This window comes from Opisthocomus hoazin, chromosome 6, assembly GCF_030867145.1.
Source record: "Opisthocomus hoazin isolate bOpiHoa1 chromosome 6, bOpiHoa1.hap1, whole genome shotgun sequence".
In the NCBI taxonomy this organism is placed as follows: Eukaryota; Metazoa; Chordata; class Aves; order Opisthocomiformes; family Opisthocomidae; genus Opisthocomus; species Opisthocomus hoazin.
The window spans coordinates 10,128,673-10,141,578 of NC_134419.1; the positions used below are offsets into that span (position 1 = coordinate 10,128,673).

Genomic DNA, 12,906 nt, shown 5'->3' on the forward strand with positions numbered 1-12,906 from the left:
TGTTGGTGGCTTTTTCTCTGCTTTTTGCTTATTGCCATAGTAACAACAAGTGCATATTTTGGCTTGCTTCCAAAATAATATTCAGGATTGTTCTTTTTGTCCATTTTTAAGAGGAATCATTATGAATATTTGAATTATATTTTCCAATTAGGTGAACTGAAGTGTTTTCCAGCAGCTCTGTGTTTTTCCCCTCGTTTATAGAAAATGTGAAATTTTTATTACACCAAGGACTTTCAAGACAATAGCTGCAGAGAATATTTTTCTGTACTGTTTGTAATATCTAATTCAGAGCTAATTTTTAACGGACAGGGTTCCATGGGGATTTGCTTGCAAATTTCATCAACTTGAGTTCCTGGTTCATTTGCTGAAATGCAGTACTTGGAATTGACCCAGTGAGGAGGAACACTTTTGCTCCTTTTAAAACATTACTGCATATTACAATAAACAGTGACTGGTTATCAAAAATAACATGTTTCATTGTCTACAGATTTAGAGCACACATTTTGGTCTTGGATGAACTCTTGAGTTAGATTCACCACTGACACAGCTTAAACAAACACATACATTTGATTTTAAGCCTTCCATTTCTTCAGAAGCCAATAGGATGTGCTCAGTTCAGAACAAAAGAAATTTCACGAGGAAATGCTTCTGTGCCGGGCACATTTTGTGCTTAGCTATCTTTACTAAAAGGCATAGCTGAAGAAATCTCTGTACCTTCTCTCTGTTTCACAAAACATCATCATTACAACTTATTTAGAGTCTTCAATGACATCAGTGCCTTGATCCTTTTTCTAGTATAATTTTATATTTTCTCTTATCACATACTCTTTTATATTTGCCCTGGTAATACACTCTTCAGCCCAGTTCCTGAGTGGATGAAAAACAATCCAAACTTGCCAAAACCACACTTTCACCCTCCTTCAGCAGTAAAGTGCCTGTCACTTAAGAAGGAATCCAAAGTGCTCCAGTCATTGAGGGATTGCTTAAGAAAGACTTGATAGGTTCCTGTCTCTGGACTCCTCTCCAAAATATCTGTTGCTGGGGTTTTACCAGTGGACAGCAATGGCCATTTCAGGTGAACTGAAGAAACACAAAAGAGAAGAAAGCATTTTTAAACCCAGGAGCTCATTTTGGCAGAACCTCTTTCTGGTGTCTCTGTTGTAGACACCTAGGACTTGCTGAAGTAAGTGCTGGCAATGCTGGTCAATGGAAATTGACATCTACAAGCCCTCCAGGGTGCAAATATTAGGACTTACTGCACAATCAAGTGCTATTTTCCTCCTCTAACAGCATAAACACAAACAACATGCTGTATACTTCTGCACAGGGATAGAAACAGCCTCACATATTGAACTCTGTCCTGGTTAGGTTAAAAGAGAAACAATTTTCTTTCAGTGAATCTTCCTTACAGCGAAGTTCTTCTAAGTAACTGCATTTTTCTGAAGCTGGCTGCATATTTTACAGACACTGTCCACTCCAAAGCTGATAACACCTAATATTTATAGTTACACTGAGCTAACGGTAGGAAAGGAATGCAGAAAAAGGCACCTGTTAATCACTACAGCAGCCAAGGCCACCGACAGATCTCTTAGGTCCCGCAAGTGAGGAGGTAGAAGGGGTCGTACTTGTGTGGAGGGGCGGACAGGACAGGTGGACCAATATTGACCAACTAGGTATTCCATGCCATGCACGTCATACTCAGTTTAAAGCTGGGGGATCATGAGGGTCTCGCTCTCTTCATCCGTGGCCGCCTTCTGAAGAGGACCCTGCTCATTGTTCTACCTGCAGTCCTGATCCAGATCCTGATACATGCATCCCTGAGTCCAGTTCCTGCCTGCTGCCAGGGCCAGCCTGGGACTTCTTGGTGCTGCCTGGCAGCTGCTGGTGGGACACCTTCACCACGGCACCCAACTCTCTGAAACTCAGTATCGGTTTTGTATATTTTACATTATATCTCTTATTATTAATATTATTAGTATTGTTAGTGTTATTAGTAAAACTTTTTATATTCTATTTGTAAGTCTCTCTCCCTTCTCCTTTTCCCTTCCTCTGGTGGGAGGGTGGGGGTTAATAGAGAGCATCTGTCACTCAGTTTATTGATGCCCTGGTTTAAACCATGACAAACTCATACAAGAACCTTTACCAAAATGGGCCATAGGTGAAAAAGGTCCTGAAACAGAAGAAGTGCCATCCAGAGCCTCTCAACTTCCCTTCCAGTCTTGGCCTCGATACAGGATTGAATCAGACTCAAAAGCCTTGCAATCTTTGAAAAGCCATAAATACTCATCATTCATTATGCCTTGTAGAATCATCTTGCCCCAAGAAACTGCTAAGAGGAAAAATAGCAGAATGTCAAAAGCGTAAAGCATCGTTTACATGCCACTGGGGGGAGGAGCTGGAGCGGAGGAGGGAGACACACTGAAATGGAATTTCACAATGCCAGAGCGTGGTGGGCTATTTGCAAACAAAGGTGAAGGTCTGAGTCTGCCAAGTTCCTCTGATCTCAGGTGGATTAAACCTGCAGGCTCTGTTTTGCAGAGTTTCAGGCTAAGCAGGCAAACTAAAACACTGAGCTATATCCATCCTTTCTTTCATTACAGCATGAAACAAGCAATCAAAAACCCAACTACTCTGATATTTTTGATCAGAAAGCACTTCAGCAACACAGAAGGGAATCCACAGCTTTTGATATTACGTTAATACACTAATATCTTAATCCTATACCAGTGACAGACTACACATTTAAATCCCTAATGGGACCTAGTTTCCAAATTACATTATTTAATGTTTATTCAGTGAATAATCCAAAAAGTATTTAACACCACCAAAGAAAAAACACACACACCCCCTGGGTGGATTGTCTGCTTTTCCTTTGCTTCGTAATTACCCAACCAAGGGCCCTATTAAAGAACTCTATTTTTTATGGTCTTAAAGTGAAATGAACCCTCTGTTTGAACATCGCACAGAAGAAACACTTCAGGAACACATGCTCACTATAAAAACCAGTTCCTTGTCAAAAACTTTCCACTGATCACTGTTTTGATCCATTTGGGGACTTTCTAGCAAGACATATTTAATACCAATGGGCCTGATCTGGGCCCCATCCTGGAAAGAGAACAAAAGCAAACACCAAGGGAGCATCAAAGAAGTAGAAATGGCTCATCGATGAACTATCTGCATGTGGAAGAAGGGAAGTCAATTGCCTGTAACCTTGTAATAGAATTAGGACACTTTCAACCAGATTTGTGCCACCCAGCTGTGGACATGGCTGGTGGGGCTGTAATCAACCAAGCTCCCTCATTAGCCGGCAAAAAGGCTTCTCCCTTTCTCTGTGGTGGGAGCTCAGACAGCCATGAGGCTGAGTCTCTGAGTGATGGGGCGGGTGTTGGGTGGCAGAAAAACAAGCAGCTCTGCACCGGAACAGCGTGTCCTGGTCTTCCTTCCCTGATCCCCATGGTGCTCCCCTCCAAGCCTTGCCCAGCAGCGTCCCACTCCTGTGGACACACAGGGATGGAGTTGCCCATTCAGCCCTTTGGGAAAATCAGCCCCACGGTCAAAAGACACTTGTTTCCCTGGGAAAATGTGCTCAGTTGCTCCAATGAATAAAACACAACCCCTGCATACCCAAAGATGAGGCACTTTGCGAACCTAAGACGTAAAGTGTCTTCTTGACCCTACATGCTCCTTGAGTACAGGAAATCACCACAGATGTATGATACATGCAACATCAGATGCTCCCATTGTGGTCCTCACATTTTCATGCCTCTTCTTCAAACCTGTCTTAAATAAAGGCCAGGCTTTTTTCTTCTTTCATCAAACATCTCTAATTGAAACCTTCAGTCTTCGATATAGAAAACAATTCTGTTAGATCCTGGGGTTGTGAGTTGAGTAGTGTATGTGGAAATGGAGTAAAGCTGGGGACATGAAGGAAAGATGGGTTTGCCCCTTTTTGGAGTGAAGAATAATTTGGGGATTCTTTTGTAACCGTAACAAAACCAAGGCTTTTCTAAGAGATCTCCTTGGCCAAGATCTGCTTTATATTTGTCAGAAATAGCCAATGGTGCTTGATTCCAGCATTTAACTATTTCAATCTGCATAGTTAAACAAATACCCAGCACAATTCAAGAGACAAGTGTTTTGACACGGGAGCTCCTAGTAAGCTGTCAACATTTCCATTAAAGGGCCCTGCTTGGAAAGATGGACTTATCAAAAGCTTCTGCAACAGAAGGCAGACATGTTACTACCAGTTTGCACGTAAATTGAAAGATTCAGAGATGCATGGGCAGACAGACAGATAGCTCCTAGTAAACCATCAGCTTCTACAGTGTGACGTTCTGCAGTATCTCCTACTCTCCCAGATTCTCCTAAAAGAGAATCTATTCAATATCTTGTGGCCCAGCAACATTCTAAATGCACTGCAGAAAAGTGGGGCTGGTCCTCTCCTGTTAGTCCACAGCCAGACTGGGAATGAGGGGTTTGTGGAAGACTGCCCACCCCACACACCAGTGCAGGAGCTTTTAGAGGGACGCTGATTTAAAGACTGTGCTGTAGGTATATAGCACTTAGACAGTGCAAAGCAGTTGCTTTCAGCATGAGACATTCGACTTTCCTACCTTAATAATACAAGGAGATTTTGTTCCCAGCATTATTGTTCACTTTTTTATGACATGATTGGCTGAAAGAATTACAGGTCTTTTCTGCAGACCAAGGCAAGCATCCCCAAAACTTATACTTTTGAGAGAGTTTGGGTGGTATTTTTGGACTGTTTACCATAGGGTGTATTACCAGAAGCACAGAAAGCAAGAAATAGCACCTGATTCCATTCCTTGTAGAACAGGGAACCTCAGTTGTTAATGAGATATATGAGGTGACTCCTATGCAGGCCTCACTGTAACAAAGCCCCTCATAACCACCAGTGGATTTCATCCTACCTTTATATGAGGCAGTGAATATTTATCCTTATTAGACTGAGGGGGAACTCCAGCACTGATGAAGTCAGTTCCCCAGGGCCTCCCTGGTGGGACTGGGAACCTGACCTGCGCCTCCTGCATCCTGGTCCAACCTGCTCTGCTTTAAGCAGCATGGTGTTTCAGTGAGAGATGCTGGGAGTCAACACAGGGCTGCGTGGACATTGCAAAAGAAAAAGAGAAGCCAAAACGCGCTGCACAGTCTGAAATCTGAATTTACCGGCAGGGTCAGGGAGCTATTTTACTTGCTACCACTGTGAACTCCAGGAATGGAATCAATTAGTATTAGTTTAAAACATCATCTGTTTCAGTTTAACAGAAAGCTTCTGTTCAATGAAATACAGGGTTGGTAAATGGTAGATGAAAAATAAAAGTTGATCTGATTTTAGTAATTCCTTAGGTACTATTTTAGGTGTGGCAAGGAGATGTATCATACATATGCCACAAACGTGTACGACAGTACATTACTCCTCTTTTTCCTCATGTCTTCACAGAAGAATATCCCTGCAAGTCATGCAGGAGCACAAATGACAAATCTGTGCTTAGCAAGATGTGTCATCAGTGACTTTGCAGATGTGTGACAGCATTTTCTTCAACAATACGGTTAGATGATAAACCGACTACTTTTAAATGCATATTTGCCCAGGTAATTAAAACAATCTTTCAAATCACAATGGAAGAATTCCATTCCAGGTGTCGTTTCTATCTTTACAGAGATAAACTCTCTCTGTGTGGTTTCTTTTTTTCTTTACCATAGATTTTGACAGGCTATGGCAGGAGGATTCATTAGAGACCTGCAAAACAGGAGAGTTTTCCAAGGCCATGAACTCGCTCCAAGCAATACTGCATTTTTTTCACAAAAGGTTTTTAAAGTACTGTCATCCTTTCCAATTCGAAATAGTCCTAACACATTTCAGTTCCTCAGGGGCACTACCAACTTGCTACTGAGGTAAGCGTCTTACAAGGCTAATGGCACATATTACTTTATAGGTAAAACAGGAGCAATGTTATTGAAAACTGAACTTGCGGTGATCTTACCTGTAGAAAAGTAAATCTACTGGCTGCAGTTGCATCTTTTGTTTCATATCCAGAATTACGAGACCAGAGCTAAAGGACACTACAGAGACAACTCAGTTTAATGTTACTATTCCAGCGTTATTACTAAACTGCTTGAATTTCTCAGGTTTTTGTTCTCTGAATGCCCCTTCCCTCTTTTAATACAATTTTTTATTTTCTTTTACTTTTTGGAGAAAAAAAGAATTTAACAAATCAGAGAAGGGGACTGAGAAGGCTTTTTTCTCTCCTATCTCCTACACTGTTTCAGAAATAAAGAGACAGAATGAAGGGAAAACCAAGGGAGAAAAAGCAGAATATTTTTAATACTCCTATACGCAAAAGAGCAACCCTAAGCAAGTAATTACCTGTGCAAAACATCATCATTTTCCAACCAGCTATTCAAGGCTTCATCAGTCTCCCAGGTTCCTCAACTGTGCCTGCTCCAGTTGGCAGACCAACTCTCTTCTCTCAGTGTGCCATTTTCACACCACGATAGCCATAACTACTGATGATACCACTGCTCGTGCTGCACAACTCTCTAATTTAGTCTACTGGTTAAGTAATGCTGCTAAGAAACCACCACGAAGATAGGGAGAGGAAAGCAAAGATGAGCAGGGTTTATTTCAGTGGGGAAAACTCAACCCTCAGCAGCATCATGAACTGCCAATGGAGCTTGAGAGGAAAGGCCAGCCTGGCCTCCTGCAGACAGCGAGCACAACGCAAAAGTCAGCAGAAAAAGCCATGGAAAGGACTGAGGAGGGAGTATGGGGTGAGATGGAACAGCTGCTGGGCTTCCTAATTGGTGGAAAATGGCATCACAGCCACAGCACTCTGCAGCGAGGAAATGCAAAAGTGGAAACTTATAGATGTATTTTTACATGGTGATAATGATTTTAGCATCTGCATGAGGTGCATGAGCCAGGGCCTGGATCCCTTCTCACTTAAATCATTTAAAGTCCTGTTCTGCCTGAAAGTAATAATCTGTTTGCTTTTATTGCTGTATTATAAACTTTCCATCCCAATCTACTAATGAAATGAAGTGACACAGGCACTGTCAAATAAATCCTGCAAGGGAGGTGGGAAGGAAAGCTTTGGGCTTGGTGCAGCAGGGCAGCAGGAGCACATTGAAAATGTGAAGTCCAGGGGAAGAGGATGGTCACTGATGGAGAAAGTGATTCTTTGGGGCTTCTGAACCTTTCTAAGCCCACAAAAACCACACTGAAGCACAGCTACCAGCTTCCTGCTAGGCGTTTGCTAGGCCACCAGTAGACCTCACTGAAAGAAGACCACTTTATACAGAGAGCTGAGACCTCCAGTGATGAAGCATTAAGAAGCTATTCCCTTTCCAGATGGTGTAACAGATGCTGATTAACCTAAATTATGTCATGCAGTGAACAGCGTCAACCCACACTGTGCGCATCATCCCAGACTGCAAGAGAGCAATGGGGAGAAGAGGAGACAATGGAGGCCATGGCAGTCTGGTACGCGGCAAGGTCACAAGGTAAAAAGTAGAACAGCAAAATAGGTATTTTCAGCGTGCATTTTCCTTTGCCACAGATCTACTTTGCTTCTGTGCTGCAGGAGAGAATGACATGGCATCCTCCTGGATTAAACCTGTTACAAGGTAACTGGGAAAGCAGAGATGTGGTCTCGCTTCTGTTATCATTATTACCTATTGCTGTTCTTTTCATTAAAATTTTTGATGGATGTGGACCAAATCTATCCCAGATCTGACGAACACCACACAGGACTGAGTCTGAATTTGCAGAAGTGGGAATCTGTACTCTCCACATTGGCTATTCCATTTTGCCATTCCTTGAAATAACCTAATACACACATTCATACGCTTGTAACATGAATGGCTGAGAAAAGCATAGTTTTTTATTACAAGGAGAGTGTTTTTCACAATTCTCAGTATTTCCTGTGGAACAATAAATGGATTTTAAGTTCTTCCACACCCACCTATCTGAATAGATAGCTGGGGAGAGAAAGAGGAAATAGAAAGCTGTCAGACTGAAGACAGTCTGATCTCTCTAGGGGTAAGGACATATGTCTTTATGTATATTCAGGTCTGTTGTTTGTCACAGGTTTATCTTCTGCAGGAACACAAATATGGGAGATGGGAAGACATAGGATAAACAACAAAATAAAATAAATTATGTGCTCAGACCTGGATCTAAATGGCTGACACAGCTCATCTCTTCATGAAATTACTATTATTGCATTAGTGTTCAGATACATAATATATTTCATTGGAAAGCCTTCAAATATTTAATTTCAACTCTCATCCTGTGGGGACTGGTTGTCCATTAGACACTAATATGTAATGGAGAATACCAAACACATTGTTGATCAATATAACCAGAGTGAAAAGAACGCTTGGTTTATTCCAGAAAAAATAACAAACCCTCTTACAGCTTATGATTTCAAAGGTCTTATTTTTAAATCACTTTCCTAGAGCAGACCTGATAAGCAAGGAACTCATGAAAGTACAACACAAAACTGGGGCATTTACAGATCACAGATATGGCCTTTGGGAATGAAATCCCCTCCTTTGATTCACATGGTCCTGAACCACCCAGACTGACCACATTCAGCATAAATTTTAGCTTCCAACAAGCCGTAAGTATAAAAACTGATTTTAGACATAATAGCCTTGTTCCTCATGCCTCACATAAAGTCCACACACAGCCATTAGAGCTCTGCTTGTTGCGTTCCCATGAAAAACCATAACATTGACCAAGGCTAAATTAATCCATTTGTCAGCATCTGCTAACCTGTGCACCTGCGTTGGATTCTGTAACAAAATCCTAAACTAGCATCACTGGGCTTCAGGTTCTGGCAAAAATGGCTCGCAGAGTACATGCTACACTTCTTGAGACTTCCCTGGGGAATGGGACTCACTGGAGAGATGGATGGATACTCACACAAATGTCTACAGATTAGTTTAACCTAGAAATTTCAGGAGATCAAGTTCCCCAAGAGATTCTCTTGCTTGTTAAAATATGTTTTATCATTTTTTCATGTTGAAGCCTGTGTTTGATTTTTCATGAAAAAAACACTGTAATGCAGTCAGTTCTCAGAGAACACAGCAGCACACACGTTATGAAAAAGAAGGAAAGAAAACGAAACCAAAGAATTGAAAGAGACTGTTTTAAATAATCCCCAAATTGTTGTAAGATAACAGAATTCATATTACAAGGCTGAAGAAAGGGGGAGCTGATTTTCTCCAGAGAAAAATATTGTCCTTTCTCTACATTGTGCTGTTCTGAAGTTTTCATTTGCAAGTGCTATTGGACTGCATACACATGTAAATATTCAAACTCAAAGTATTCCTCTCGAAAAAGCATGTGTGAGAGGGACATTAGGGAAATGAGGCTGGGTCAATACCAGAGTGAAAATGGGATTCAGACCTATTAATACATCGGTGTGCTTTAAGCCTGGTGTGCAGGCTTTCACTTCTTTCCTTTTCCTGAACTCTGACTGCTATAGCTGAGACCTAAGATTTTTCTGAGACGGACAGACAGTAGCGATGAAATGACTTCAAGACTGAAGATATTAAAGGAATTCCCTTCGTCTAGCATATCAAAAAGTTCAAAAGTTACCCCTGTCTCAGTGGCTAAGCAGTAGAAATATCAGGTGTTAAAATCTATTTTTAAAGAAAATGAGAAAGGCAAAAGAACCACCAAAGGCTGGGCATGAGGTCCAAGATAACTTAGAGAAAAGTCACATACATATTTGACACACCAGGCTATTTTCCATTAGACTAAAATAGTAGGAGAAATTTTATATTCTTCCTTTTGTTTTTAAGTGTTCCTATTAAAGATCTGTATCAAAAATGTAATAAAAATTTGAGCTGCTCATTCACCAGAAAATGCAAATCCAGGGCAACTTATTTAGTAACAAGTATTTGTCATAATTTTTGACCTTTTGACCAAAACCACCTATATAAATAGTATACAGCAAGAACATAAAAGAAGCCGATTAGGAGCTCTCTTCAAAGGATTTGCAGAAGGCAATTCATATAAACAAGCCCATATCTAGTAAGACAAAATTTAATATCTATTTTCTGCAGTTCTCTTACAGGTGTTTTTAGGATCCAACATTAACAATTGTTAAAAATGAAGAAATTTAGTCTTTTCTTTTTTCCTAAAAAAAAAAATAAAAAAGAGGAACTTAGGATGTGCCAATTCGCTATATGACAAAAACAGTTTAGTCTTTTCTAATTCCATCACACCTTCATATTAACAAAGGTGCCACTGCTTTTATTGGGTGGCAACAAGTAAGGGAGGGCTTTCCATGTAAATGAAAAGAAAAAGCAATAGATGAGACCCAAAGTTGCCTTCCGAGCCTGTCATTGACATTTCCAGGCCAAAAGGACTCATTTAAAAACCCCAACAAACATATTTTACAAATAATACAGTAGGCTTTCATACAGCACCGATGCAAGCAGGAGATCTGGCAGGAAAAGTAGGGAGCAGAGCTGATGCAGAAATTTGCCAAAATATAACGTAACTGGGAAAATCCACAACCCAGAAAACTGTCAAGGGAAAGCAGAAAACACTGGCTTGCTTTGAAAAGCCACATCTCAGAAGAAATTTGAGATCCCTGGGGGAAGCAGCAGACAGAGAAAAAGACCCTATCGAAGTTAGAAGGTTCAGCCTTTATCAATTTCCAGAAAATCTTAACCCGTGGGTATAGGAACTGCAAGAAGGAGAGTATCCATCTGCTACCAAACATAGCTGGAATTTTATTTTGGAGAAACCAAAACAGTAAAAGCTGTGAAAAATTAAAAACTTTGATTTCAGCAATTTTTAATACGTTTTGATTTTTTCTTTTGGGAGAAACTCTATTTCTCTTTTTAAAACATATCTACTCATTAGAGAATATGCAGTACACTGAATAATTTTGAAAAAAATTAAAATCAAACAACATTTTAATTTTCTTTTTTAAAAGTTGTTTAAAATGAGCTAAAAAGTAATAACTAAATCAAAAGGGATTTGGAAACCTCCTTTAATGAGAAATTTGAAAGTGGAGGACTTCTTTTTCAGAAGCAGAATAAAGCCAGACTGTGAGTTTTAAATTTTTGCTGAGTAGAAGACCTGTCATCTGCAGAGCACCAAGAGTCACAAATAATTAACGTTCTGATAAAGTTGTCCTACTAAAAATCCAATCCCTTCATTAAATCTGAATCATTAACAGGCCACCCAAGAAAGCAAAAGAAAACCGGACTTGACTTTCCAAGGATATTTCCTTTATTCCTGGTGGTCTCTGCCATTCTTAGAGACTCATTTTTGCTAAGCAAACAAACTGGCATGAAAAGAAAAGCTTTTCTCATCCATAGATCGATTGGATTAGATCATATCAGATCCCTGTCAGTCTGCTGATATCTATGGGGTGCTTTTGCTCTTGGACAGCTAAGACTGTAGCTGATGAACTTCGGTAGCAGAAAGAAGAAATAAAGATCAATAAAAGCTTCCTTCTCTTTCTCTGCCTGCCTAAATATATTCAATCACATGGTAGAAAACACAAATACAGAGACATAATTATTTAAAACAAGCTTTTCTACCATGCAGCATTTTCCTTAAAGATGCAGGAACTTTTCTACAAAAAGTGTAATTTCTATTTATTTCCCTTGAAATTATTTTCCTTCTATTTATTTTCCTTGAAAATAAAATAGTGGCAACAAAAAAAAAGGCTTCCATTAGGAATGTCTTTAATTTCACGTTACTTTTTCCTTCTGCATTCTTTCTATAGAAGTAAACCTCAACTCCAAGACATTTTTCAAGATTTACATGTTTGTTTCATTTTGTTTAATATCCTAATCGGTTCACAGTAAATTTGACCACATACACATACACAGTGATCCCAGCTGGTTGACTGTGGCAAGCCAAGGCAAAGACATAGTCAAAAATACAGCCCTGCTGCTGAAAATGTTGAAAAATTATAAACAAGACCCTTAAAATTATAGCTTGGCATCACACACCAGTGACCGTGACCATAACACTGTTTACAGGAAAACAAGCTGAAAACCACCTAAAAGCAATTTGCTGCTCTTCAGTGCTTAAAGGGTTACGGTAAAGCAAAAACTTGCGTTTAAATACTGTCAAAGTATAGATTTGCTCCCAATTCGGCCCAGTGTTGTGGTTTTCATAAGCAGGTCTGACCACGCCGTGCTTGGGGGTTGGACCAGACAACCTTTAACGGTCCCTTCCAACCCAGACTGCTCCATGACTCTGTGAGTCCTTGCAGGTAGGAGAGTGACACAGAGTTAACATCTGAATGGACTCTTCCAGTGTCTTAACCCTCTTTTCTCGTGCTTTTTTTTTTTTTTTTGGCAGTTAATTCATTATCTTTTGCCTCTCCCTTCATCATAAAGCCCAAAACAAACAAACCCAAGGGCTTGTTTGCAGCCTTCAGGGCTGCTTTAGGTTTCACCGGAAAACACAGGGGAAAGCTGAGGCTATGATCTTCAAAGGCATAAAACCCTCCCAGTTTCGCAGGCTTTTCGTCTGTCCTGGTCTGTGCCCCACTCTGTCTGTCAAAACCTGGACTGGAGGGTAAGGTCCTCGGTGGGAATGCCCAGGACACCGGGGCTGGGAGCTGCTGGACACAGCCGGGAGGGCTGGTTCCCAAAGGCGAGCCGTGACCTGGGCACCCTGCAGAAGGAGTGGCCCAGGGCCACGCCAGTGGACTATGATACTTTGCCCCTTTTCCTGGGGTTTTACAGAGAAAAGGTGGTGTGCTGCACATACCTGGCTCTCCTTTCTGATGAGCCAAGAATTTGGAGAGTGATGCAGCAATGCACAGGGAGACTGGACAAGGGCTGGGAAGACAGCTGCCTGCCTTTCCTGAGCCACTGCCTTGATTTTTTGTGACACCG

At 40.8% G+C, this 12,906-nt stretch overlaps 1 protein-coding gene across 1 annotated transcript in view; it reads right to left on the reverse strand.

The window, feature by feature from the left end:
- Positions 1 to 12,906, reverse strand: part of FOXD2 (forkhead box D2) — a 276,996-nt gene that overhangs the window by 113,418 nt on the left and 150,672 nt on the right.